The 25,097-nt window shown below is 41.0% G+C and overlaps 1 protein-coding gene and 1 long non-coding RNA gene across 23 annotated transcripts in view; one reads left to right on the forward strand and one right to left on the reverse strand.

Moving 5' to 3' along the window:
• LOC129050792 (uncharacterized) overlaps positions 1 to 2,341 on the forward strand; it is a 74,149-nt gene extending 71,808 nt beyond the window's left edge. The window contains exon 8 of the long non-coding RNA XR_008514583.1: positions 1,362 to 2,341. This is a non-coding gene — a long non-coding RNA (uncharacterized LOC129050792). The remainder of the gene's footprint in view (positions 1 to 1,361) is intronic.
• The window catches only part of FGGY (FGGY carbohydrate kinase domain containing), a 492,018-nt gene that overhangs the window by 353,441 nt on the left and 113,480 nt on the right, over positions 1 to 25,097 (reverse strand). Inside the window, exon 1 of one of the 22 annotated variants that reach the window (XM_054533910.2) lies at positions 6,679 to 7,208. The exons of the other annotated variants lie outside the window; for them this stretch is intronic. The gene's annotated coding sequence lies outside the window, so the exon portion shown is untranslated. Of the gene's footprint in view, positions 1 to 6,678; positions 7,209 to 25,097 lie in introns of those variants that run through there. 22 annotated transcript variants of the gene reach the window in all.

Below are 25,097 nucleotides of genomic sequence, written 5' to 3' on the forward strand. Positions count from 1 at the left end.
TTAAGCCTTTTGAGCAGATTATCTTATTGTATTTTAATAATAATCCCATGGAGGTAGACAGGACAGGTAGGTTACTCTGTTTTGAAGGTAAACAAATCAAGGATCAAAGAAGCTAAGCATGTTGTCCAAAATGAAACAAATAATAAGTGGCAGATCTTGAAATCATGTCTCTGTCACTAACAAAAACACTGCAAAGCAGGGAAGGGTTAACTCCATTTGTGTAATAAGCCATAAAGTTTCCTCCCTAAAGCATGCTACAGATCTAGAATTTAAAAAGGAAAACTGACATCCAAGCACTAACCAGCACGTGGGTAACGTAACCTACACTGGCTTAGACGGTGGGAAAATCATCACAACGGGGCTGGCGAAGAATGAGAAACTTGAGTTTCCAACAGAGTTCTCATTGGGCTCTATGTGTCACCAGTGACACATCTGGAAATAAAAGAGAGAAATCAGGAAACAGAATGCAGCCCCTGCTTTGCCAGGAAATTTACAAAAGCATATTTTTGGTTAAGGCAAAGAGATTTTGCCAGGTGGTACCATGCCAGACAGACGGTCTCCATGACCCAGTGAGAGTTGCTCCAGAGGGACCCTCTCTGGTATTCCCCGTGAAGGCCTGGCACACTGAGATCATTGCAGCCACCACCACAGGCAACCTGTGCTCCAGACACACGAGGCCTGGAAAATACATCATCATCTTTGAGAGATCCAGCAGCCTCAACAATTCTGAAAATGCCCTTTTCGGATATGAACACTACTCAAGGTTCCTTGGCCTTCATTTAATTTAAATCAGTGGTTCTTAATCAGGTACATTTTGTCTCCCAGCAGATAGCTGGCAATGTGTGGAGATATTTTTGGTTTATCTGGCTGGGGGTGGGGATATGTGCTACTGGCAACTAGTGGGTAGAAGTCAGGGATGGTGCCACACATCCTGTCATGCACAATGGGACAGCCCCACAACAAAGAATTATCTGGCCCAAAATGTCAATGGTGCCAAGGTTAAGAAACCCTGATTTCAATGTCTAAAACTGATGGATACGCCCAGCCTTGGAGCTAGGCTCTACAGATACAAAGATCAGTTAGATATGTCCTTTTCCTCAAGAAGTTCAGAATCTTGTGGGAGAGGTAATCATGTAGGGAAATAACTGTCATTCAGTGTGACTGGATTGAAAACTACCCACAGTCTAGTGGTGAGCTCTGAAGTAAGAGAGCTCCCAGTCAGAACGATAGCTTTGCCATTTACTTATTAACTATGTGACCTCAGGCATTTCACTTAGCCTTTCAATCTCTTCTGAAACTAGGAATGGGAAATTATGATATTGATACTACTCCTACACCTCTTCTTCCTACTACTATTACAGCTTCTACTAGAGAAACACCACTGTGACTACCACCAGAATTGCTGCTGCTGCCATTACTACAGAGGTGGAGTACCAGACAGACAGGAGGCACAAAAGACTGGGAAGCAGAGATATTTACAAACTCTGGAAACTGCCACTAGAGGGGAAAAATTTTTTTCTGCATACTCATAACAATTTTTACATCGTGTGTGAGGGATTTTCCCACACTAACCAATACTCTAACTCTTCAGAAACCAACTAGGTGTCCCACAATTCAATTCTAAACTAACTACCTGGAGTAAGGGCAGATCACACAGGTTAAGGCTTCAATCCAAGACTGCTCCCACTTCAGATGCCAATCAAAAGTCTAGGCCTTCCATACTTCTGACTGATCAGCTACATACTGGAGATTCCCATAACCCCCTTTTTTCAGGTTTGATAATTTGCTATAATGGCTCACAAAACTCAGGGAAACACTCTACTTAAATTTACTGGCTTATTATAAAGAATACAAATACAAATGAACAGCCAGACAAAGAGGTACGTAGGGCAAGGTATGTGGGAAGAGGTGGGGAGCTTTCATGCCCTCTCCAGGCACCCAACTCGTTCACCAACCCGGGAGCTCTCCAAACCCCATCTTTCAGGGATTTTTAGGGATGATTCATCACATAGGCATGATTGCTTATTAACCCAATCTTCAGCCTCTCTCCCCTCCTGGTGGACTGGGCAGATGTGGGGAGTAGGGCTGAAAATTCTGAGCTGCTATTCATCACATGGTCTTTCTAGTGACCAAGTCCCATTCTGACCAACTCCCATTCTGAAGTTATCCAGGAGCCTGAGAGTCGCCTCATTAAAACAAAAGATGCTCTATCACTTAGGAAACTCCAAGGGATTTAGAAGCTCTGTTAGGAACCAGAGTCAAAGTCTAAACAGTACAACAAAAGATACTCCCAGAATGTCGATCACTCTGGAAATTACAAGGCTTTTAGGAGCTCTGTGTCACAAACCTGGAACAGAAACTAAAAATATATTTCTTATTAGTCACAGCACCAAAAGGGAGAAGGTGTGTTCCTTCTTCATCTATTCTCCATCTTGCTGCCTTGAAGGAAGCTGTGGTTGAAAGCCACTTTGGATCATGCAGAAAGGGGCATCATGTTAAGCACAGTACAATGCAGAAGCTGGATGATCTCATGGAAAGCATCTATGTCTGGGCTATCAGATAAACAAATAATCTAACTTATTTAAGCCACATCTAGTGCTATAGCCTAATAATACAGAAGTGTAGGAGCCAAAGGTACAGGCCAATTAAGAAAGGGCATTACTAGCAGAAGAAAGTCACATATGCAAAAATACAGAGTTGAAAGAGAAAAAAGGGATCCATGGGGATTGATCCATGGTAGTGTGACAGGAGGTGAGATTGGAGAGTCAGGGAGCAGCTGGATCACATTCGACCTTATATTCCTTATACTAGGAAGTTAGGACTTGTTTCCTGCCAGCGGTGGGATGTTACTAAAGAATTCAAATAGTTAAATAATACCAGATTTACATTTAAAGACAATACTAGGGATGTATGAAGTATTGTTTTGGTGGGGGTAGAGAAAAGAGGAGATAGGAGGAGGTAGGTGACATGGGGGAGAAGTTGGAGGAAAGGCAAAGATGACTGGACCCAGGGAGCCCAGTTAGGAGGGCAATGGATCCCAGTGATATCTGAGGCAATATATAGATTGTCCCCCACTTAGCTAACAGTAATGGATATGGAAGGCATGCCATCAAGGTTTCTTGTTTGAGTTATTGGATCACAGCACCTTTACCATGATAGAAAACACAGAAAGAAAAGCAAATTCATTTAGAGAAAATGAGTTGAGCCTAGGGTGTCTATGGGTCAGCAGGTAGGGCTACCCAGTGAAAAGCGTGCCCTTAAGGCTGGAGCTCAGGAGAGGTGCAGGGCTGATATTCAGATAAGTCATTACTGAAGAGTGGTGTCTGAAATCATGGGAAGGCATGACATTTTGTTCTACTCTGAGGGCACTGAGATATATGACCATCTGTATTCAGGTAAACCTCTACTAGCAAATGGAAAACGTGTACCATCTCCTTTCTATGTTTATTGTGAACCAGGAGATTTTTTATTAAGTCTACATACTAGGGAATAGACGCAGCTGGGCAGTCTCAAAATAGAAAAATGCTAGAAGAAAATGGGCCCTTATGAGAAACAATTCTCAGCTTAGACCACAGACTGCTCCTAAAAAAATCCCTGATTGGACCCAAGCTTAAGTATGCATGCAGGGCCCATGAGCATACATGACACCTGCAAAAGCCATTCATGTCTTCCAGTGTAATATGAAATGTCTCCCTGCACTGGGATTTTACACCAAAAAAGACATGAAATGAATCCAACTCCAACATTCAGGGTGGTTTGGACCAAAATGTACCACAGAGAACATTCAGATGTGACTTTCATGGCCCCTGGTACAATACTTTGTTTTAAATAGAAGTAGGCATTGACACCGCTGTGAAAGATTTGCCAGTGGCTCCAGTTATCACAGGGCAGAAAAAGCCAAGTAATTATTTTCTCCCCAATTATGGCTAATTCTCTGCAAGTTAATTCTTGGCTTTTCTAAAATGGGACCAGAAAATTAGCTCTTCACATGCAAAACTGAAGATACAGGACCCAGCAACAGCTTATGGCCTGGGGTTTATTCCTTATTACTCCTTAAAGTGTGAGGAGGGGGCAGGAAGTGGTGTTTTGACTTAGGCACCATTTAGCCAAGTGGAGGGAAAAATCTCCCTTCAGCTCTGAAACAGGATCATGCAGCTATAAAATTTATTGGACACAATTGAAGCAAGGGTGTTGGGTGAAAAGAATCAAAGAAAGAACTATGGGCTGAGTTCAGAAGGGTGTAACGAAATCTGCACCTGTTGTCACTCACTTATTACTCCAGATCTCCCAGGCAGCTTAGATTTAAACCAGACAGTCCTGAGGCCCAGCCTAGCCAATACTGGCCTATTTATTAGCACAGAGTAAAATATGTGTGTGACGTGTGTGTAGTGTGTCTGTGTGTGTGTATACATGCATATGTGCACACCTGTGTATGCATGGATGCATATGCATGTGTGCTGGAAATAAACTGAGAGAGAGGGAGCCTAGAGGGGAATGAGACTTAAGAGTTGTACGTGTGTTGGGGGAGTGGGGAGACAGCAAACTTGGCCAGTAAATTACTTTAGCATAGAAAATGCAAATTCCAGATTCCCTGATATTTACCATTTGAGGGTTGTATTTTCATGTCTGTTTTGATCAAATCCCCAGAATCGTTTTCACAAAAGAAAAGCAATAGCACCAAATGAATTGAGTTGATTTGAAAGAAACTTACCAAGCAAAAAAATCAAGAGGGAAAACTCTTTCTATAAAGAAATACCCCACTTGTCCTCTGAAGATCTCTGTTTCCACATACACTTTAAATCTCCTCATGTATATTTATTATTTTTTTAACCTCTAAGTTTCTAAGATGAAAAAAAAAAACAGAATTATTGAAATTAACTTTACCAGGGCCACCAAGAGATTTACTTTGCTAAACGTCAACTCCCAGTCATCTATTTGGCATATCACTTCTCTTTAATCTTTTACATTCAGTGCAGCCATACATGTGATTGTCTTGTACTTCAGTTTGCGTGAAAGTGAAGAAAGCTGTCTGCCACATGGGTGTGGTCACAATGAGTGGCCTGCTACTTGTCATATTTGCTGAGCACGCCTAGACCAGAGAAAGCCCCAGCCACAGAAAGGTACACAGAAAGAATGGTAAGGTTTCCTTCCTTTTTCACTCTAGTGGGTAAGGACCAGGATTTTCACTAAGTTCTGGACAACAGAACAGACATAAGTGAGAGGGATCCTCATGCCACCTTTCATATTCAAAAGCACCTCTAATGCTGCCATGTGGTCCACTCAGGACTCACTTGTACCAAAACCAAAAGGTGCCATCATAGACTTTGGAGGTGGGCAGTCCTCAGCTCAATTCCCAGCCACATGACCTTGGGGCAACATAATATGAACATGTACTGAGTGCTACTGACATCTGGGGCACTATAGGATGCTTTATCTGGATTATTAACTTTTAAAAGCTACGGCCCCATTTCTCAAATAAGATAACTGAGACTTAGAGAGTTAGACAAACCGCCCCGAGGTCACGTGCACCTTTCTCAAATAAGATATGCTCAAAAGAACTGGGCAAGCAGGCGTTAATGAATCTCTCAATCACCTTTCTGATTTCTGTGTACTGATAGGCAAAGCCATACACACTGGGATCTAATTATTGTACTGAGGTATTCTCCAGCTGGGAAGTAGTATAGGGTGGCAGTTCAGCGCTTCGGTTCTGGATGCAGACAGACCAGGGTTTGAATTCCAGCTCCATCACCTATTAGCTGAGTGACCTTGGGCAAGTCATTTAATCGCTATGAGCCTGAGTTTTCCTATCCATAAGGATGAGGGTTAAGTGATATAATATACATATGGTAAACTCTCAACGAAAGTCTGGTTGTGAGTATGTTCCTCACCATTGTTAATAGATCCCTGAGTAATTATTAAGACTAGAAAATGTTTCATGATCCCTCTAGAATCACTTGCAGGATACTTGGAATCATAAAATCACAGAGACAGAAATGACCATCAAGTCTCATAATAGCAGGCAGATGTGCCACTGTCATGCACTTGGCAAACATCAATAGTTGACTGATCTTTCTCACTTAGCTGAGATTGGCTTCCCAGCCATCCCCCATACTGTACTCTGGATAGCAACTTCCAATCAATAAGACTGAGAGCTAATCTATCTGCTGTCCTTAATCCAGTCCCACCATCCTACATAAGAGATGATATGAAGCAGAAGGCTATTGGAGTTAAGTGACTGGCTAAAAGTCCCCTATCTAGTAAGTAACAACCCTGGCCCCTGAACATAGACCACCTAACTCCTTATGCAGTGTTACTTCCATCTTCCACTCTGCCTCTCTAAGCTACCGACACATTTTCCGGGAAATGATGGAAGGTACTTTGACTGCCTTGTCTTCTTCCTCGAGGCTGCAGAGGGGTTGCTGCACTCAGCAGACTATGTGCCATCTTATTCAGACAGGCCCCCTTCTGTGACAGGTACAGAGGAAGGGGGAAAAATAAAGCATCTCTCAAATGCTTTGATTGAAGACAGAGACTACAGATGTTCCTGGAGAACTCTGGTTCTCAGGAACATGAGCGAAAAGAAATTCTCCGAGTCCAGAGAGCCTGGACTGAAATTTAAGCTACAGCAATGTGAGTCATTTCAGCTGAGGAGGAGATGGCAAGGTAACCAACTCTTACCTCCACCATCTCGTGTCTCATTCGGTCATGAGTAAAGCAGTAGCTATGCAGTTAGTGTCACCAAGAGATCAGTCACCGCCTGAGGCCATCTGTTTCTGTCAGGCAGGCAGATTCCCAGCATGCACTGGTCCCAACTGGATTTTTGTGGGGAGGGAGGCAGCAAGGGCCCCAGCTGCTGTCACCAGACAGGGAGGCGCCTTCTCTTCACCTCCGTCCTGGGTGCCCGCTATGGACCTGAGTTCCCAGCTGTCTTTGTGGCTAGAGTCTTTCCTTGCCTGACTCAGAATATTAAATGTGCCCTCTTTCCAAAGGGAGAATTGAAAACTTTTTGTGTGTTTGTTGATTCATATCTGTGATAGGAAGAGGTGGGTGAGGTAGAAAGTCAGGCTTATCTTGTTTGCAGGTGGCACAATCAGTTGAAAGATTTTTATGTCCCTCAAGTCCCCAACATGCTTGGCCTCTGAAAAAGGTTTCAAAGCAAAATAATAATCATGATCATAATAATCAAAGCTGTATTAGCATTGCCTGGACTGGCTGACAGAATTGCAGGCAACCAGTTTTTTTTTTTTTTTTCAGTGTTAATCTCATCCAAAGCAACTTAGATTGCTACAACCATCTCATCCATCCATTCAACAAATATTTACTGCAACCAACTAAGGTTCTAGACACAGTTCTAGGCACTGTGGAGCAAGCAGGCAGGTCCCTGACTTCATGGAGCAAAAGTAAACAGTAAACAAAAGCAAAAGTAAACAAGTTAGAAAGTAAACAAGTGCCAGGAGGACATAAATATATTAACGTAGGGGAGGCCTGTGAGTTAGAAATTCAGGGATGGTCTCTCCAATGGGGGAACTTCTGAGGTGAGACCAGGCTGGATAAGAATGACAAATACACTATAACTTTTTGAAATTAAAACATATTGTGAATTTTATTTTTCAGTCCTGAATTACTGGTATTTTTGAGGGTGAAATAATGTTATTCCAGACATCAGTCAGCAACTTCATTCATCCTCCTTGACTCTTCCCAACTCAATTCCTTCCTCCTTCCCCTCCCCTCGCTCCCCTTCCCACCCTGGATACCCTAATGACAAGCCTTCCAGGACCCTCTATGCCATGGAGCTCCGCAATTCCTCTGCCCCAATCCATTTCTGCTGGGGAAAGGGAGGAATTCAACCCCAGAAGAGCCATTTCTTCTGGACTAGCAAGGAGAGAAGTCAAAATTATGGGAACTGGGAGCTGCTGACTAAAAGCGGAACTGCCCAGAGGTGGTGGTGCTGGAAACTCAGGTAGAATGGAGTGAGAGGTGGACGTGTTAAATGGCCTCCACCCTCCTCCATGCAGGAGACAGGAGCTCTAAGGGTAATCCAGGACAGAGAGAATTGATTTCAAAAGCAGTACTCCAGTGGTGCACAGAGAAAAGTTTTGTATCACGTTTCTAAATTTTCGTATTTGAAACTTATTCAATTTCAAAAATTAAAAAAATACGAATTGTGAACACTCTTAAAATCATATTCCTTGGAATTATGTGGAATAGACACTGAAAAACCAATTCCATTATTTGGCTCCAATACCACCACAGGGTAAGGAGTCAGCTGATTTTCTGAAAAATGAAAAGAGCCAGAGGAAAAGAATGTTAGTCAAAGGGAACAGTAAATTCAAAGAACCTAAGCCAGAAAAGAACTTGACATGCTCAAGGAAACCAAAAGAAGTAGAGGTGGCCAGAAAACAGTGGGAAAAGGAGAGATGGTACACGATGAAGTAGAAGAATTAAACAGAGGCGAGAATCATGACCATGAATGAGAGCTTTAACTCCAGTGTCTATAGGAACACAGGCATGAGGCAGTGCCTGCAGAAGGAAAGCCAGGCAATGCGGTTTGTCACTGGAAGAGTAGCTCTAATTTTTCTACCAAAACGGAAAGCTCATTTCCATTTCCCTTTCCCTCCTCTACGCATTATGCTCCCCCTGCCAGAAAAGCCTTCCCTTCACAACTGTAATGGTAAGGGAGAGATCTATATATCAGACAATTTGGGGGCAAATATCCACTTCCAATTTTCCAATGTTAAAGAAGTAAAGAAATGTGATAGAAATCCCCAAAACACACTTAAAAGGCCACAAAAATACTGGAATCTATTATAATTCTAATTGTTATGTGCCAATATAATAATCATGCAAATTTAATCAAATGTTACTACGTCATCCAAATAATCCATGTTTCCCAGGTATTTCAGACACACTATACCTATATATCAGCTTTTACTTACCATTTATTGAGAGCCTAATGTACGCTAGGCATTATGCTACATGCTTTATATATGATATCGCTTTTATGGCTCACAAGCATATTCTAAGGGAAGTAATATTGATCTCATTTTATGGGCAAGGAAACTGAAACTCAGAGATCTCAAGATCACATAGCAGATAAGGGAAAGAGTCCAAATTTGATTCTAGATGTCTTTGGTCTAAAACCCATATTCTTTCCAGTAGAGAAAGAGCCTTTCTAAAACTGTGACTCTCTGAAGAGTAAAGCTCACAACCACTTGCACTGCTTCTTCAATGCCTATATCCTTCATAACTGGCTTATGTGTGAAGCCCTCCTTGACCACTTCAACCCACACAAATCATGCCTTCCTTCGACCCTAAACAGCACTGAATGGTGCCAACCATCCATTTATTCATTGAACAAACATATCTTGAACACTTACTGTATGCCAAGTGTGAAGACATAATTGCCAAGACAAAGTCCCTGTCCTCAGGGAGCTCACAGTGCAAGGCCGAGACCAAAAATCAACACATGAAAAATAAAGTATTACCAGCACCAAACAAGCTGGAACTAAATTGCATATTTTCTTGGTTTTCTTACTCATTCTTTTATTTTATTTATTTTTTTTAAGAGATGGAGTCTCGCTCTGTCACCAGGCTGGAGTGCAGTGGCACGATCTCGGCTCACTGCAACCTCTGCCTCTCGGGTTCAAGCGATTCTCCTGCCTCAGCTTCCCAAGTAGCTGGAATTACAGGCATGCACCACCATGTCCAGCTAATTTTTGTGTTTTTAATACAGACAGGGTTTCACCATGTTGAGCAGGACAGTTTCAATCTCTTGACCTCATGATTCACCTGCCTCGGCCTCCCAAAGTGCTGGGATTACAGGCGTGAGCCACCGTACCTGGCCTCATTCTTTATATGTATTAATTCTACTTCTCAAATGGGCTGTGAAGCTGCCATGTGCAAGCACTCTGGTGGCACCTGTATTTGCTATGGCATTTAGAATGGTACTGAAGACACACAAGTTCCTCACACATCTTCATGCATTGATTATTAGCTTCTTTTCAGATCTCGGCCTATCATGGTAACCATCTTTATTTGCCTATTCATTCAAGTCCTCCTTCAGTTATTACACACTGACTGTGAGTGGCCTATGTAGTAAGTACTGTGAATGATTTGAAAACAACACCTTGCCTCCCCTTGGAGGGCACCATAGCCTAGAGAGGGAGGCACGCAGATGTCTATGAACAGGTGAGACAAGGTGGTAGAGTTGTGCTAAGAAAGAAACTGCTGAAAGGCTTCATGAAGCAGTAGGATTCAAAGAATGCATAGGAGTTTGCCAGGCAGGTCAAAGAAGGAAGGAAACTCCAGCTAGAGAAACAGAGACATGAAAGTACCGGGCTTCCAAGGCATCTTTGGTGAGCCACGGTAGTGTGACCTGCCGGAAGCTGGGTGGAGTGGGAGATACATTCGGAGAAACAGGGCCAGACCAGGAAGGGTTTTCAGTGCTATGCTCAGAGACTCAGCTTTTTTTCCTCAAGAACTGGGGAGTCACTGAAGGGGTTTAATATTGGAGGAACATAATCAGACCTGTATTTGAAAGAGGATCCCCCTGAGAAAAGTGGGCTGGAAAGCAGAGGACAGGCTGCAGATAGGAAGACCAGTATGGAGGCTGTTGTAATATACCAGGTGAGTGGCAGTGAGGGCTGGAATCTATTGCTGGGACTTTTCCTTTGCATCCAACATTTTGATCTTCACAGTATCAGAGAAATCTGACATGCTGAATGGTGTCCACGTTGGCACAAAATTTCAACATTCTCAGGTCTGTTACAAGGTGCCAAAGAAAAAAAAAATCAGATATGGGTGAACCACCTAGGAGAGGCTTCTGTGCTTCAGCTGCCACACTCCTTTGCCAAATAGTTTCCCAGAGATCATACCAGGTGTTCTGAGCAGAGACAAAGGCTTTTGGTGGGACTTTTACTCAGTATTGGACAGAGAAAAACAAACTTGCCGGTACAATCCAGTAAAGGAAGCTCTGGCAGCCTGCCCAATTGGTCCAGTTTCCTGATCTCTAAACAGATTTCCCCTCCTGCTACACAATCCTCTGGAGCCAAGAAAGAATTGAGAAATAGGCTGGAGTGTTCAGAAAGGCTGCCTGGCACAATAGTATCCAAACACCCCTGCTGCCACATGTTTACTATGTGACTCTAGGAAAAATACTAAACTTCTCTGGGCTTTAATTTTACTGAATACAAAACTGGGTAATAATCATTGCATGCCAAGGCTAAAATGAAAGAAGAAAATATAAATTATGAGTCAAGTTTACTATAATAGTAGGCATTCAATCAAAGTTGCCTTTCCTTTTACTATCTTTCCTTTTAGTATTTGCCATTTATTAATATTTACCTAGTGCTTATATAATAACTGCTATATGGAAGGTCTTATTCATAAGCAAGTAATCTTTTTTTTTTTTTTTTTGAGACAGGGTCTCGCTGTCACCCAAATCGGAGTGCAGCGCATGATCACAGCTCACTGCAGCCTCAACCTCCTGGGCTCAAGCAGTCCTCCTACCTCAGCCTCTGGAGTAGCTGAGACTAAAGGCATGCACTACCTCACCTGGCTAATTTTCCAGTTTTTTAGTACAGATCGGTTTCTCCATGTTGCCCAGGCTGGTCTCAAACTCCTGGGCTCAAGCAATCCACCCAATTCAGCCTCCCAAAGTTGCTGGGACTACTGGTGTGAATCACCACGCCCAGCCCAGCAAGTCATCTTAAATAACAATTAAAAACAATAACACCAACGAAAAACTTGACACATCCATTTTCTACAAGGTAGGACTATATGGAAATACAACCTCAATCTGCTCCTGAGCAACTGAATCTATTAAAAGGCATTGAACCTGGTAAATCACCAAACTATTGGAACATGAGAATCATGTAGAAACCTGATAAAATTACAGATATTTAGATTCTATTTCTACCCAGGACTACTGAATCAGAATTCCCAAAGGGTTATCCAAGTATCGTCACTAAATTTTTTAAGAATTAAACTGAAAATCTCTCCAGGTGATTCTTGCCATCAGTGACTTACTTTCTGAGGCTAGTTTGGGATCCAGTGATCTAATCTCTTTTTCTACATAGGCAATGATTAAATCAGACCAATATCACAGCACACTCTCAAAGCCAAGAGCTGACTCCAAATCAAAGTAACAGTAAGGGTGGGATCCCAGTATCTCCTTTAAAACTCCAGACTAATAATAAAAAGGAAGTGTCCTTAACTTCAACCCAAATCCTTCACATTTTCATCATGGCAACGTTTTTAAAAAACAGACCACAGTGGCTGACTGTGGGGTGGTAGTCTAGTCAAATGTGACCTAAGCCCAGGAAGGCTACTCAGAGGCCAAGGCATGCCCTAAACATCTACAATACCCATCTGGGTCCCTAGGAAGTGTCAGGCCTTTGTATTGCCAAGACAATATATCTCAAGTATACCTGCCAACCTGATATAAAACATGCATCCTCTTCTTGTCAGCCCAAATGAAGGCCAGAAAAAGAGAAGAGAAGGGAAGAGAAGCTGCGGGAGTGGGGGAGAAATGAGGGGAAGGAGGAGGGGAGGGAAAAAAGAAAGAAAAGGGAGTGAGGGAAGGAGAGAAGGAGAGAAGGAGAGAAGGAGAGAAGGAGAGAAGGAGAGAGGGAGAGAGGGAGGGAGGGAGGGAGGAGTTTTAACTATACCACATCCTGATTCTTTTTAAACAAATTCCAGGCTTTTTAAAAATTTTTCTGTAAATATTTCAGCATGTATCTATAAAAGGAGGTATCTTTCAAAAAATAGCTAATTATCAATATCATAATTAAAAAGAATAATTCCTTAATATCATCATATAGCCATTCTGTATTGATATATGCCTCCTATGTTTTACTTTTCTTAACAGTTGTTGTTTGAATGAGGGTTCAAATAAGGGTGACACACCACGAGTGCTCCATATGTCTCCTGTCTCCTTTTGTTACAGGTATCCTCTCTAACACTCTTCTTTTCCCCTTTGTAACTTTTGTTAATCAAAGAAACTGGTCCACCTAAGTGGCTTTTTATGCTACAGTGTATTCTTCATCAGAAAGAGATCTCCTTGCTCTAAGAAAAGACTTGGGAAACTTTTTTTTTTTTAAATTAATGATTGTAAGACAACACTGGAATTTTCAAAAACAGCTTTTCTGGTAAGTGTAAAGCATTATCGGAAACATGTCCTAGAATAGCAGTTGGCACAAATACCCCCCAAAAAATACTTATGTCCAGAGTTTCCTGATGGCCGGGCATTTGGGAGTGAATTTGAGCCTCTTTGTGATTACTGGGATCAACCATTTCTGTTGGTGTCATCAAAGAGAAAAAAAAAATTGAAAAGGATGTTTCTAGACTTCAGAGATCTCAGAAATATAATATTTTGATCATTTCAGGGTAGAAGAATTAGAAACATATGGAGTACATTTCCCTTAATGGACACCAGGGTACAAGCACTTGGAAAAATACATTTGGGGAAGTCTTGAACCCTAAAGCTTGAAAAATAATTTGACAAATTCTGTGAACTCCAAATGCCCTGGAGTCAGTCTCTACTGTTTAAGTACACTGGACTCACAAAATGGATGAGGTTCCCTCATGCCTCTCATCATACCTCCCCAAAACAATGTCAAAGACTGAGATCCAAGGACAAATACAGCCTCTGCCTTTGGGGTATTGCTGGCAAGGTAATAGAGCCCTGTTTTCACAACACGTGGGAAGTACATACCCACCTCCTTGGGAATAATGACTTCACTAACATGGGTCTTGTCAAAGGGTCAGTCTTTTCTAATGTTATCACCTCTATCTGTACCATCATTGGAAAAATTCCTAATTCCCTCTGGACATAGATCCAGCCACCCAAAATCAGATTCAGGAGACATTTTCTGGTGCTTCACAGCATTTGGAGTCAGGATGTACAGAGAGAGAGAAGCTACACACATGAGATGTTCATTTATTTCCACTCAGGGATAAGGTACAATTCTGCCTTGTGAAGGGCCCAAAGCTGTTGCTTATAACAAATTTACATTTCATAATTTCAGGAACTGGTGAGGATTCAACTAGTGAACAAGCCAAGATGCTTTCTTGAAGAGCATGGTCACAGAATTAAAACTGTCAAATCACTACACATTATCTCATTTTGAATTAAACTTCAGAAGATTCTGAACTAATAGGCTTACAAATGGAAAGCCAACTTATCAACAGCTTAGCAGCATTTAGCATAGAGTTGTTTGCAAAATTGGCTTTGAAAATATGCTGTGTACTCAAAGGCTAGGATTACCATGTTGAAACAAATCCATTGACACATAATTTGCATGTGTGATTTTCTAAGCCCACATGGATAATTCATCTTCACTGACGGCAGACACTCTCAAGCAAACCTCCATATTATGCTTAACTCTGGACCTAAAATCGTCAATTAGTAGTTCATCAAGAATCCTTTTCTCCTCTTAGGGCCTTTTAGAACTGAGCCACGGAGAATAAGTTCACTACCCCATTTAGAAGTCAACTCTTCCAAGGCCACAGCGAGTCTCCCCGTACAACTCCAATCTCATAACTTTCTGAGAGTCACACATGTTCTCAGATGAATACTTGGCACCAGTTCTTTAGGTTTCCAGGGTGATTCCCCTGGGATATAAAAAGAGCATATCCAAGCCCCACTCTTCATAACTCATTTAAATCAATACTGCTTTTTACCCAGCTCATAGTAAGTAGGTTAGTCAGGATAAGAATTATCAGCTTGGTGGTCTATGTCTCTACTGATGCAATTAGCAAGATAATTACCAGATCTTTATTTTAACACAAAATACAAAGCTTAACTGGTATTTTTTTACCTCTAGCCTCATTTCCTCCAATATTCATTTCACAATGCTGCCAGAGGGTTGTCTAAAAAGCCATAATCATATAATGTCCTACTTAAAAATATTTGACGGCTTCTTGCCACTTAGAGGATTTTAAAAAACCACCACTGCCACTAGCACCACAACCACCACCAACAACCAGAACAAAACAACATTGATATGCATTGCAGACCCTTTATAATCTGGTTCCAGTCTCTCTTCCTAGCCTTCTCTACAGCCATAGCTCCTACAGCCAATTTTCAGCCATACCAAACATCTTACCATTCCCTTTATTTCAGTATGCCAGGCCCCTTCCAGCTTCCATACTTTTCTATGAATTGTCCCTAGGAAACCCTGGCCGGTAACCCAAATGTGCCTGCTGCCAGTTTTTGTAAATAAAGTTCCATTACAACACAGCCATGTCCATTCATTTATGGCCTGTCTCAGGCTGCTTTTTCACTATAAGGACAAAGTTGTGCGAAAGGAAAATAAAATCTTTGGACCCCAAACTCACTATGTTAAAGAGAAAAGTTAAGCTTGGGAACTGAGTCATGCAAAAAAAAAAAAAAAAAAGAAAAGAAAAAAAATCAAAAAATTACCATCCTTTTGTTGTCAAATGGGTTGCTGTAACTTCACATACTTCCTTTATCTTATGTAAAATGTAGATTTACTGAGCAAAAATGACTTTCCCCCACTCCTCTTTTCACATGTAAACTGTGGATTTGGTGAGCACTAATCAAAGCCTCACAAGAATGTAACCACTTGCCTCATCACCTATGCCCCTCAAACTTTTTTTTTTTTTTGTCTTTCCTCCTTCCCTTCCTGCTCACTCTTTCCCTTTTAAATCCTGAAGTCCTGACAGTCCTCTTTGGACAAAACACCAGTCACAGATCCTAACGTAACTTGTGTTTATTTTCTCGGGTGCCTCCTCAACCTTGGCAAAATAAACCTCTCTAAATCGATTGAAATCTGTCTCAGACACTTTTTGGTTACAGTTCAATAGTTGAAACAGATATCATATAGTCAGCAAAGCCAAAATATTTACTATCTGACCCTTTGCAAAAGACATCTGCCAAACCCTAGTCTAGAATTTTGCCCTCCCACTCACCTCCTGCCCCAGTTCTTCCCTTGGTAAACTCTGATGCATCTTTAGGAGTTATATACTGAGTCTGCATATCCTCCTTTTCTGGGACCAGGACACCTCACTCTTTCTGGAGTACCAATCCTTCCTTAGCTTAACAAAACCTCAATTTTATTTAGAGAAGTCATATGCCCAGCTATAAGTGATCAATCATGGTGGTTCTAAGCCAGTGCTGTCCAACAGAAGTTTCTGCAATCATGTAAATTATCTTTATCTGCAACTGTCCAATAACGTAGCCACTATCCCCACACAGCAACTGAGCACTTGAAATGTGGCCAGTATGACTGAGGAACTAAGTTTTCTATTTTACTTAATGTTAATTAATTTAAATTTAAGTACCTATTATAATTCAACAATAAAAAGACAATCCAATTTTACAATGGGCAAATGATCTGAACAGACATTTCTGCAAAGAATATATAGAAATGGAAAACAGGCACATTAAATATTCTCAACATTTACATTTAATTCTCAGTCATTACATAAAGGCAAACCAAAACCACAATGAGATACCACTTCACACCCACTAAGATGGTTATAATAAAAACAAAAAATAACAAGTGCTCACAAGGATGTGGAGAAATTGGAATCCTTACACGTTCCTACCAGGATGTACAAAATGTGCAGCCACTTTGGAAAACAGTTTGACATTTCCTCAAAGGGTTAAACACGGCGTTACCATAAAACTCAACAATTCTGCTCCTTCTAATAGGCTCAAGAGAATTCAAAGAAAAATCAAAACTATGTTGATATAAAAACTTGTACATCAATCAGTGTTCACAGCAGCATTAGTCACAGTAACTAAAAAGTGAAACAACCTAAATGTCCATCAACAGATGAATGAATAAACAAAATAGGATACATCCATGCAACAAAGTACTATCAATTAAAACAGGAACTGATAAAAAATTACTGGTACGTACTACAACATAGACGAACCCTGAAAAAATTATGCCAAGGGAAAGAAGCCAAAAAAAATGTCCAGGAAAATCCATAGAGAAAGAAAGTAGCCTAGTGGTTGCCAATGGCTAGGTGTAGAGGGATATGAGGACTTACTGCTATGGATATGAGATTTCTTTCAAGGGTGAAGAAAATGTTTTGGAATCGGATACTGGGGTATGGTTGCATAATCCTGTGAATATACTAGAAATACTATACTGTATACATAAAATGGTGAATTTTACGGTATATGAATTATATCTCTCTAAAAAAATTTAAATAGCCATATAGCTAGTAACTATCATATTGGAATGTGCAGGTTTAAGCCAACCATGATAATCTTGTTTTCCACTTTCCCTTCTTCTTGCTGCTAAGAGTGGCCATGGGACTTAATTCTAGCCAATAAGACCTAAGCAGAAGTATAGTAGGAAGAGAAGGTTCCTGGGAAAGGTTTTGCTCCTCTCATTTAAAAAACAAAACAAAAAATCCCAACATGCTCTTCTCGCCAATTCTTCTAGCATCAAAGGAGAATGTAATGTCTAGAGATGCAGCAACTATCCTACAACCATGAGGCAGCTAGCATGAGGGAAAAGTCCAAAGAATTAAAGATATGCTGAAGGTGACATGGTCAAATCATCTTTGTACTTGTAATTTAGGGGTGTGAGAGTGGGAAATCAAGACTATTTGTGTTTTGGTCACTGTCAAATGGATATATGGTGAAATGATTTAATATAGTATATGTAAGGCATTCATAACAGTTCCTGGTGCATGACTACTAAATAAGTTAGGTATGATTATTGTCATTATAAATCACTCAAACTTTTTTTTCACTATCGCCCCCACTAAAGACCCTTTCCAGACAGTCTTTTCCTTTTCCCTGCCACTGTGAAATTTCAATACCACAGATTGTGTATCTACTTATGCTGTTACATAAGGATGGGCTTTAGAAGGCCACACATGACTGTAATATCTAAGATCTTTTTCATCCCCCAAGAACCAATTTTTGCTCTCTTGCAAATGCATTCCTGATACATGCTTCTTCTCCACTGCAACTAACTGATTTAAATAAAAGCTTTTTTGCCTTGTCACTGCAGCTGAAAGCATACCTAACTGATTCATTCTCTTCTCCACTGTAACTAATTGATTTAAATAAGACCTGTCAGAGTTGTACAGACCCTACCCTATTGGCCACACAACAGATTCCTCTGGGAATGAGCACTTGACCAAAGCTGAGACCACTGTAATACACCTCTCCATGGGTATAGTTGGTTCAATAAGGGATGTAGGTACACTTGACCCAAATGAAACTAATCAGAATTCTTTCCCAGGGCTTTGAAAGGAGAAAGGGGAAAGCACAGTCAGTTGTTCTCTGTTGTAGAAGCTACGGTGTTATGAGCTTGAGAACTCCCGGTAACCATGTAGTAGGAGCTGGGCAACATGAATAAAGGCAGCATTTACAAGACAATGCTAGAGACTGACCTGGAGATGAATAAAATGCAGTCCTGGACCTAGAGGAGACCACAGTCTAGTGGAGGAGAAAACTGCAAAACAGTGTGATAACTGCTAGGGGCAGCCCAGGAGCTGCAGGAGCTCAGAGGAGAAGCATCTGAAGGGCCAAAGGCTTCCTGGGGATGGGGCACTAGACCTGAACCCATGGGAACATCGTAAGAAATGACATACACGTTCACTCTAGTCTGTCCATAGTCAAGTCAGCTATGCTGCAGCTGTGAATTCACATACCTCAGTAACCCAGAGAAGGCAATATTAGCCAACAGTAATAATTTGAAGGCAGTACTAACATATTTCTAAATAGCACTTATGGATGTTCTGGTTTTCTGATGACAGAAAATCTGGAATACAGAAAAATATAATGAAGACAAAATCAACGTTTGTTGTGAAATCACAACACAGTTTTATTTGTCTTATATAGGAAAACAACTTTATTGAGGTATATTGCTCACATTTTAATAAAGCTTCTTTCAGCCTTTTCCAAATCTGCAAAAAGCACTTAAGTATTTTCGTTTTTGATCTTCCCAAAGCTTTTTGAGATAGGCATTGCCCTTGGCCCCACCAGACGGCAAAGAAATCAGTGCCTGCTGACCTTGAGCTGAGGGTTACTCCGTTAGCGAGTGGGGCAGATGTGATCCTGTCCCAGACTCACTGACTCCAAAGCACAGCCACTACCACCACCACCTCACTCCTCCACAAATATCTGACCACAAGAACCAACCACACAGAAAGAATGCCCAGATGTCCCAGACATCTTCCATGTGCTCTTCAAATTCAATCTCTAACTTTCTCCACCCTGCCTTCTAAGCCAGGATGCTGATGGGTGTGGAGCACACCAGAGGGCCCTCCTGCCTCTGGCCTCCAGCCAGGTTCAGCTAATGGAGGACACAGAGGGATATCAGTGGACTAGGAGAAAGTGTGGGATGTCTGCAGCTCTCCACCAAAGGTCACAAAGGTAAGTACCTCCACAAAACAATCTCTCCAGGGCCTGCTCATAGCCCCTCCCCTTGTTCCTTAGGCCCAGAGAGAGTAGCAGCCCCACTTTAGATAGCCAAGCATCTTGCACTATCCATGTGGTTTCCCTACACTTGTCCACTCTTCTCGAATTACCCCATTTAAATGTGCCACCTGTTTCATGCAGGATCCATGGCTGATACACTGACAAACAGAAGGGATACAGGTGCCCCCAGAGGGTTCTGGATGAACTCCAGAGGGTCCTCTCCCACCTTAATGCCACCTCACAATGGCAGCTTCCAGAGGGAGAAGATAAAGAGCAGCTATCCTTATGTGAAGATGAAGATTAAGTGCACTATCCATCCCCTTCCTCGAAGTCCTGCCTGATCTAGATACCCCAAATGAACACACAATTCCAGGTAACAAGAACCTGGATAAAGGACTCTTTGTGGTGAGGACTTAAAGATGGAATACAGTATGCCAGGTCACCACGAATCAACCTTTCCTTGCCACCTGCACCCCCAGTCCTCTTTCCGGGCCCTCAAAAGCTGAATTTCCTGAACAAACAGAATAGAGCAAATTAATTACAGCACAAGGAAGGTAAAGGCTGTCAACCTGAAGTTTCATTTTCCCTTAACTAGTACAAACAAATGTCAAAACAGTCATGACAAGAAGAATTCAACATATTTTAATACAGTTATTCTAATAATTTCCCACTTTCCAGTAGATTTTTGTCCCCAGCTCCATGTAGGAGAAGGGTCCAGCACTGCCAAATCTGTTTTTTGGGGTTTTTTTTTAGATGAAGTCTCACTCTGTTGCCCAGGCTGGAGCACAGTGGCGCAATCTCGGCTTGCTACAACTTCCACATCCCAGGTTCAAGCAATTCTCATGCCTCAGCCTCCCAAGGAGATGGGACTACAGGCGTGTGCCACCACACCCAGCTAATTACTGTATTTTTTGTAGAGACGGGGTTTTGCCATGTTACCCAGGCTGCTCTCAAACTCCTAGCCTCAAGGAATCCGCACACCTCGGCCCCTCAATGTGCTGGGATTACAGGCATGTGTCTGGCCCCAAATCTGGAAAGCTGCAAGTCTGGGTTTTTTTTATATTTGGTACCTAAATGAATTTCTTAAAAACTAAATAAATAAGCATGAAATAGCTGAAACACTATGCATCTATGAGCAGAACTTGCTGACTGCCACTGTTATTTATGCACTGAGAATCTCTAAGCATTCATCACAGTACTCTGAATGGTTATGCTCCTGTCTCACCCACAAACAGGACAACGCCTTAAGGTCAGGTCACTGTCATTTATTCACTGGCTCTTTCATTTATTCATTTTAATTCATGTATCATTTTTCCTCTTTCTCCCATGTACTCATCCATTCATCCATCCAACTCATCAATAAATAGATTTAAATCCCTATAAGCACTTTGTTGAGAATACAAAGTAAACAAACATAGTCCTGCCCTCAGAGTGCTCCTAGTCCAAGAAGGAGAGATGCAGGTGAACAATTCTAAGACGTACACTGACATCACTATTATAAGTGGATACTGTGCTCAAAGCACAGCACACCAACAACAGAAAAAGCACTTAAAATGTCCCTGGGGGTGGAGAGCTGCTTTAGATGAGATCTGAGCTAAGGATAGAAATCTGCCAGCTTGATAAGTCAGAGAGGGCATTCCAGGTCAAAGAAACAATCTGCGCAAACGTGTGGGGGTTGGAAGAAAGGTGGCACAATCTGAAGAATCATAGGAATGTAGTTCTAGTGCAAAACACAAAATGAGGGCTCTGGCACTTCCCCTTTCCTGTGAATAGATCAGTCTTCTCTCAGCTCATTTCTTCTTGCTGACCCCTTATCAGTTCAAATGTCATTTCCTCAGAGTGTACGTGGTAACCATCTCAATGCCAGGCCCCACGTGGCCCACTCTCTGCCCTCTCCCTGTTGCATTTTCTTAAAAGCACTTACAATTCAGCTGAATTGGTTTTATTTAGTTATTTCTGCTCCCCCAAATACAATAACCTCTATAAGATCAAGATTTTTGTCTACCTGTACATAATGTCTCACACAGGGAAAGTCTCAATAAGGTGTAAATGAATGAATGAATTGGAATAAATGAATGAAAATGTGATAGTATGAAAGTTAAGAGATTATAGAGAAGGAGTGTTAAACACCGCACATCTTTGCCTGGGTCCCCGAGACAGCAGACCCAAGCAAGAGGGTTCTACTGCATCAGGTAGTGCAATCTTACGGAGAAGGAGAGGACTGATAGACAAAGGGAATAAAACAAATAATAAGGAGGGGGAGGCAAGATGAAGTTGTGATATCAAGGTGGCCCCACTAGAAGTGACTCGTTCTGTATCCCATAGGACCATCCTCAACCTCTCCACACCCCAAGCCACATGAACTGTATCTCAGAACCATTCATGATAGAGAGAAAAGAGGCATTAATTCCCTATCCAGGTTGAACATGTGTGGGAACAGAGTGAGATCCAGAGGTAGCATCCACAAGGAAACCCCATGGAACCTCGTAGGGTGCCCTATGGAAAAGCATGCAGCATGAGGTGAGGTACTGTCAGCTTATACTGTAGGAAGTTTTTCAGAGTCTATGCAAACTTGGTCACGGCAGTTGGAACAAGAGATGGTACAACTTCCCTTTGCTGTCCTCCTGAGAAGATCTGATATGGGGCACAAGAGATGTCTGACATGCAGTAATAGAAGAATTAAAATATCTACTGCTTTAGCAATTACCTAAGTGACAGAAGTGTCAGTGCACTGGGGAGAGTGGAAATCATATTATAGTACATGAAGGAATGACTGAGATGAATGCATGCAGAACAGCAAGAGGCGGCTTCTCTCAGGGTTGGAGCAAGTAAAGCACAAGTGGTATCTTCTGGCACCAGAAAGCAAAAATGTGCCTTAAAAAAGATGGAGACATGTCAGAAAGACAGAAAAGCTAATTTGAAGGGGTCCCCATTGGTTAAAAGGACTATTTGCAAAACAAAATAATGACAGTAATGGATTATAATCCAGACAATAAAAGAAGAATTTGTAAGTACATACTGATACAAATAAACAACTGAATGAATAAATAAGTGTGTGGCAAGGAGAAAGCCACCTACAAAGCATTCCAGTTAATAAATATAGAAAGAATTATAATAATAGAAAAACACCATATGGAAAAACCACAGGAATAATTGTTTCGGGCAAGAATTTACAATAGTTGCTAAAATTAGTGGACAAAGGTATAAGAAGCATGATATTATACATAATCTCAAAGTATCTCCCCACAAGGTAATCATTAATTACAAATGGAAAAATAGTAACTTTACAGTGGATAAACTGGAAGACACAACCTTAACAAATTGGTCAAAGTTCACATCACCTGTGATACGATAAATCGGCATCATGTGCCTCCTGCTGTGATGCACTGTGAAAGGCACAACATCATTTCTGTAGCTTCCCTGCCAAAAACACATAATTTGAATTTAATATTGTGGAAACATCAGACCAACCCAAAGTGAGGGACATTCTACAAAATGCCTGACCAGACTCCAAAAATGTCATGGTCATGAAAGACAAAAAGAGTGAGGAACTATTCCAAAGACAAAGGAGATATGACAAGTAAATGCATTGTGTGATCCTAGATTCTGGTCCAGGAAATGAAACAGTACGACAATTGGCAAAATTAGCATAAAGTCTGTAGACTGAGTAATAGTATTATGTGAATGTTAACTGGCTGATTTTGATAGTTACACAATGATTATGTTAAGATGTTGGTAGGAGAGAAAGAAAGAAGTTGGGATGGGAAGAGTGACACAGAAGGTTCCCATAGTAACTAAAATTAATCTAATGCTTCAACAGGTGATAGGTACATGGATACTCATTATATTATTCTTTTTACCTTATATAGACATTACATTTATTTTGTATATATGAACACACTGTAATATTTTTAATGAGAAGATATTAAAATACAATAACAACAAGAAGAACGTCATCGTGGTCTTCTAGATTCAATTACCTGCCCTAGCCTCAGAGTCTGAGCCCTGTTCTCCGTTAGAATTGTAAAAGGCATACTGGCACCTAACTGAGACTTCCTCTTTCATGTAACCAGATGGTTGGCAGGACAAGTGAAAGGGAATTACTTTTTTACTATGGGCATCAATGTTCTTTAACACCCTATCCCCATACCATCATCAATCATCTTATGGACCAATTACAGTTCCCACATGTGCCCCAGGGATACATGTCCCATATACTGAGTGGAAAGAGCCTAATTTCATTGTAAGAGGTCTTAGGTTCAAATCCTTACTCCTCCACTTACTAGTAGTGTGATGTGGGCAAGCAAGTGACTCAACCTTTCTGAGTGCTTTCTCAGATATAAATTTGAGAAAACTTCACAGAGTTGTCATAAGGTTAACCTAAAAGAACATGTGTAAAGACCAAGTACCGTGCCTAGTACACACAGATATTCACATATGGTAACAAGATCCATCATCATTGTTGTTACTATCTTTGTTTCTCAGAAAACTGAAACTAAGAAAGCAAGCCTACCTCTGCTTTAAATACCTATAATGCTAGAAATGAAATGAGATTGCAACAGAGCATGAAAGACAAATACCTTTGCATTGATTGCCATATATCTACCATGTCTATTTCGAGTGGCCTCATACCAGTGGCCTTCTTCCTAATAAGGACGGCTGGTGTAGTGGGCATGGTAGAAGTTCTGGAATCAGACCTGGGCTCAAATCCTGGTGTCACCTACTGTGTCCTGTGTGATCTTGAGCAAATTACCTACCCTCTGTATTGCAGGGATTTCCTGTCTAAAATGGAGGTAATACACCTTCTTCACATGGTTCCTATCAGAATGTGCACTACATAGATGCATATTGCATAAAACAATGCCTAACACGTAATGGCTAGTCCATAAAACTTAGTTATTTCATTTAACTCAGATATTACCAGAAGGGAATTTCCAAAGAAGGGTCATGTAAACCAAGGAGGAAATGAAGCACATGATGAAATAGAAAGACAATCTACTAACTGATTAATCTGGTCTCAATGTAACCCTACTTAGACCTTAAGTTTCTGTAACCTCCCAGAGCTTTAGTTGCCTTGTCTGTTAAAATATATATATTTTATATATATTATATATATAATATATATAATATATAATATATATTATATATATAATATATATAATATATAATATATATTTTATATATAATATATATAATATATAATATATATTTTATATATAATATATATAATATATAATATATATTTTATATATAATATATATAATATATAATATATATTTTTTATATATATATATATATGTTCCTTCACAGGCTTGCAATAAGGGTTAGTTGAGGTATGAAAGTCCTTTCAGTAGTGCTGGGGACACATTTGGAGAACAATGCACACAAGCTGGAACTCAGAGAAGCTGCATGGAAACTCCCCAAGCCTCCTTATGCCTCTTGCTCCCTTTCTCAAGGGCTTGAATAATGGCTGAACATTCAAGGCTGAAGGTCTGGAAGCAGTTATCCCTTCAGTCTTTTCCTGTCTAAACCATCCACAGCCCAGGCCCCTGGGCCTCTCGCAGAGGAAATAAAAGTCCATATGAAAGGGACAAATGAAAGTGTCCTTATGCTTTCTAAAATCCACACTCCCCTCCAAGCTGCAGCACAACTTCTATCAATTTTTTTCTGAATTCTGCCTTCT

Source organism: Pongo abelii, chromosome 1, assembly GCF_028885655.2.
Source record: "Pongo abelii isolate AG06213 chromosome 1, NHGRI_mPonAbe1-v2.0_pri, whole genome shotgun sequence".
Classification (NCBI taxonomy): domain Eukaryota; kingdom Metazoa; phylum Chordata; class Mammalia; order Primates; family Hominidae; genus Pongo; species Pongo abelii.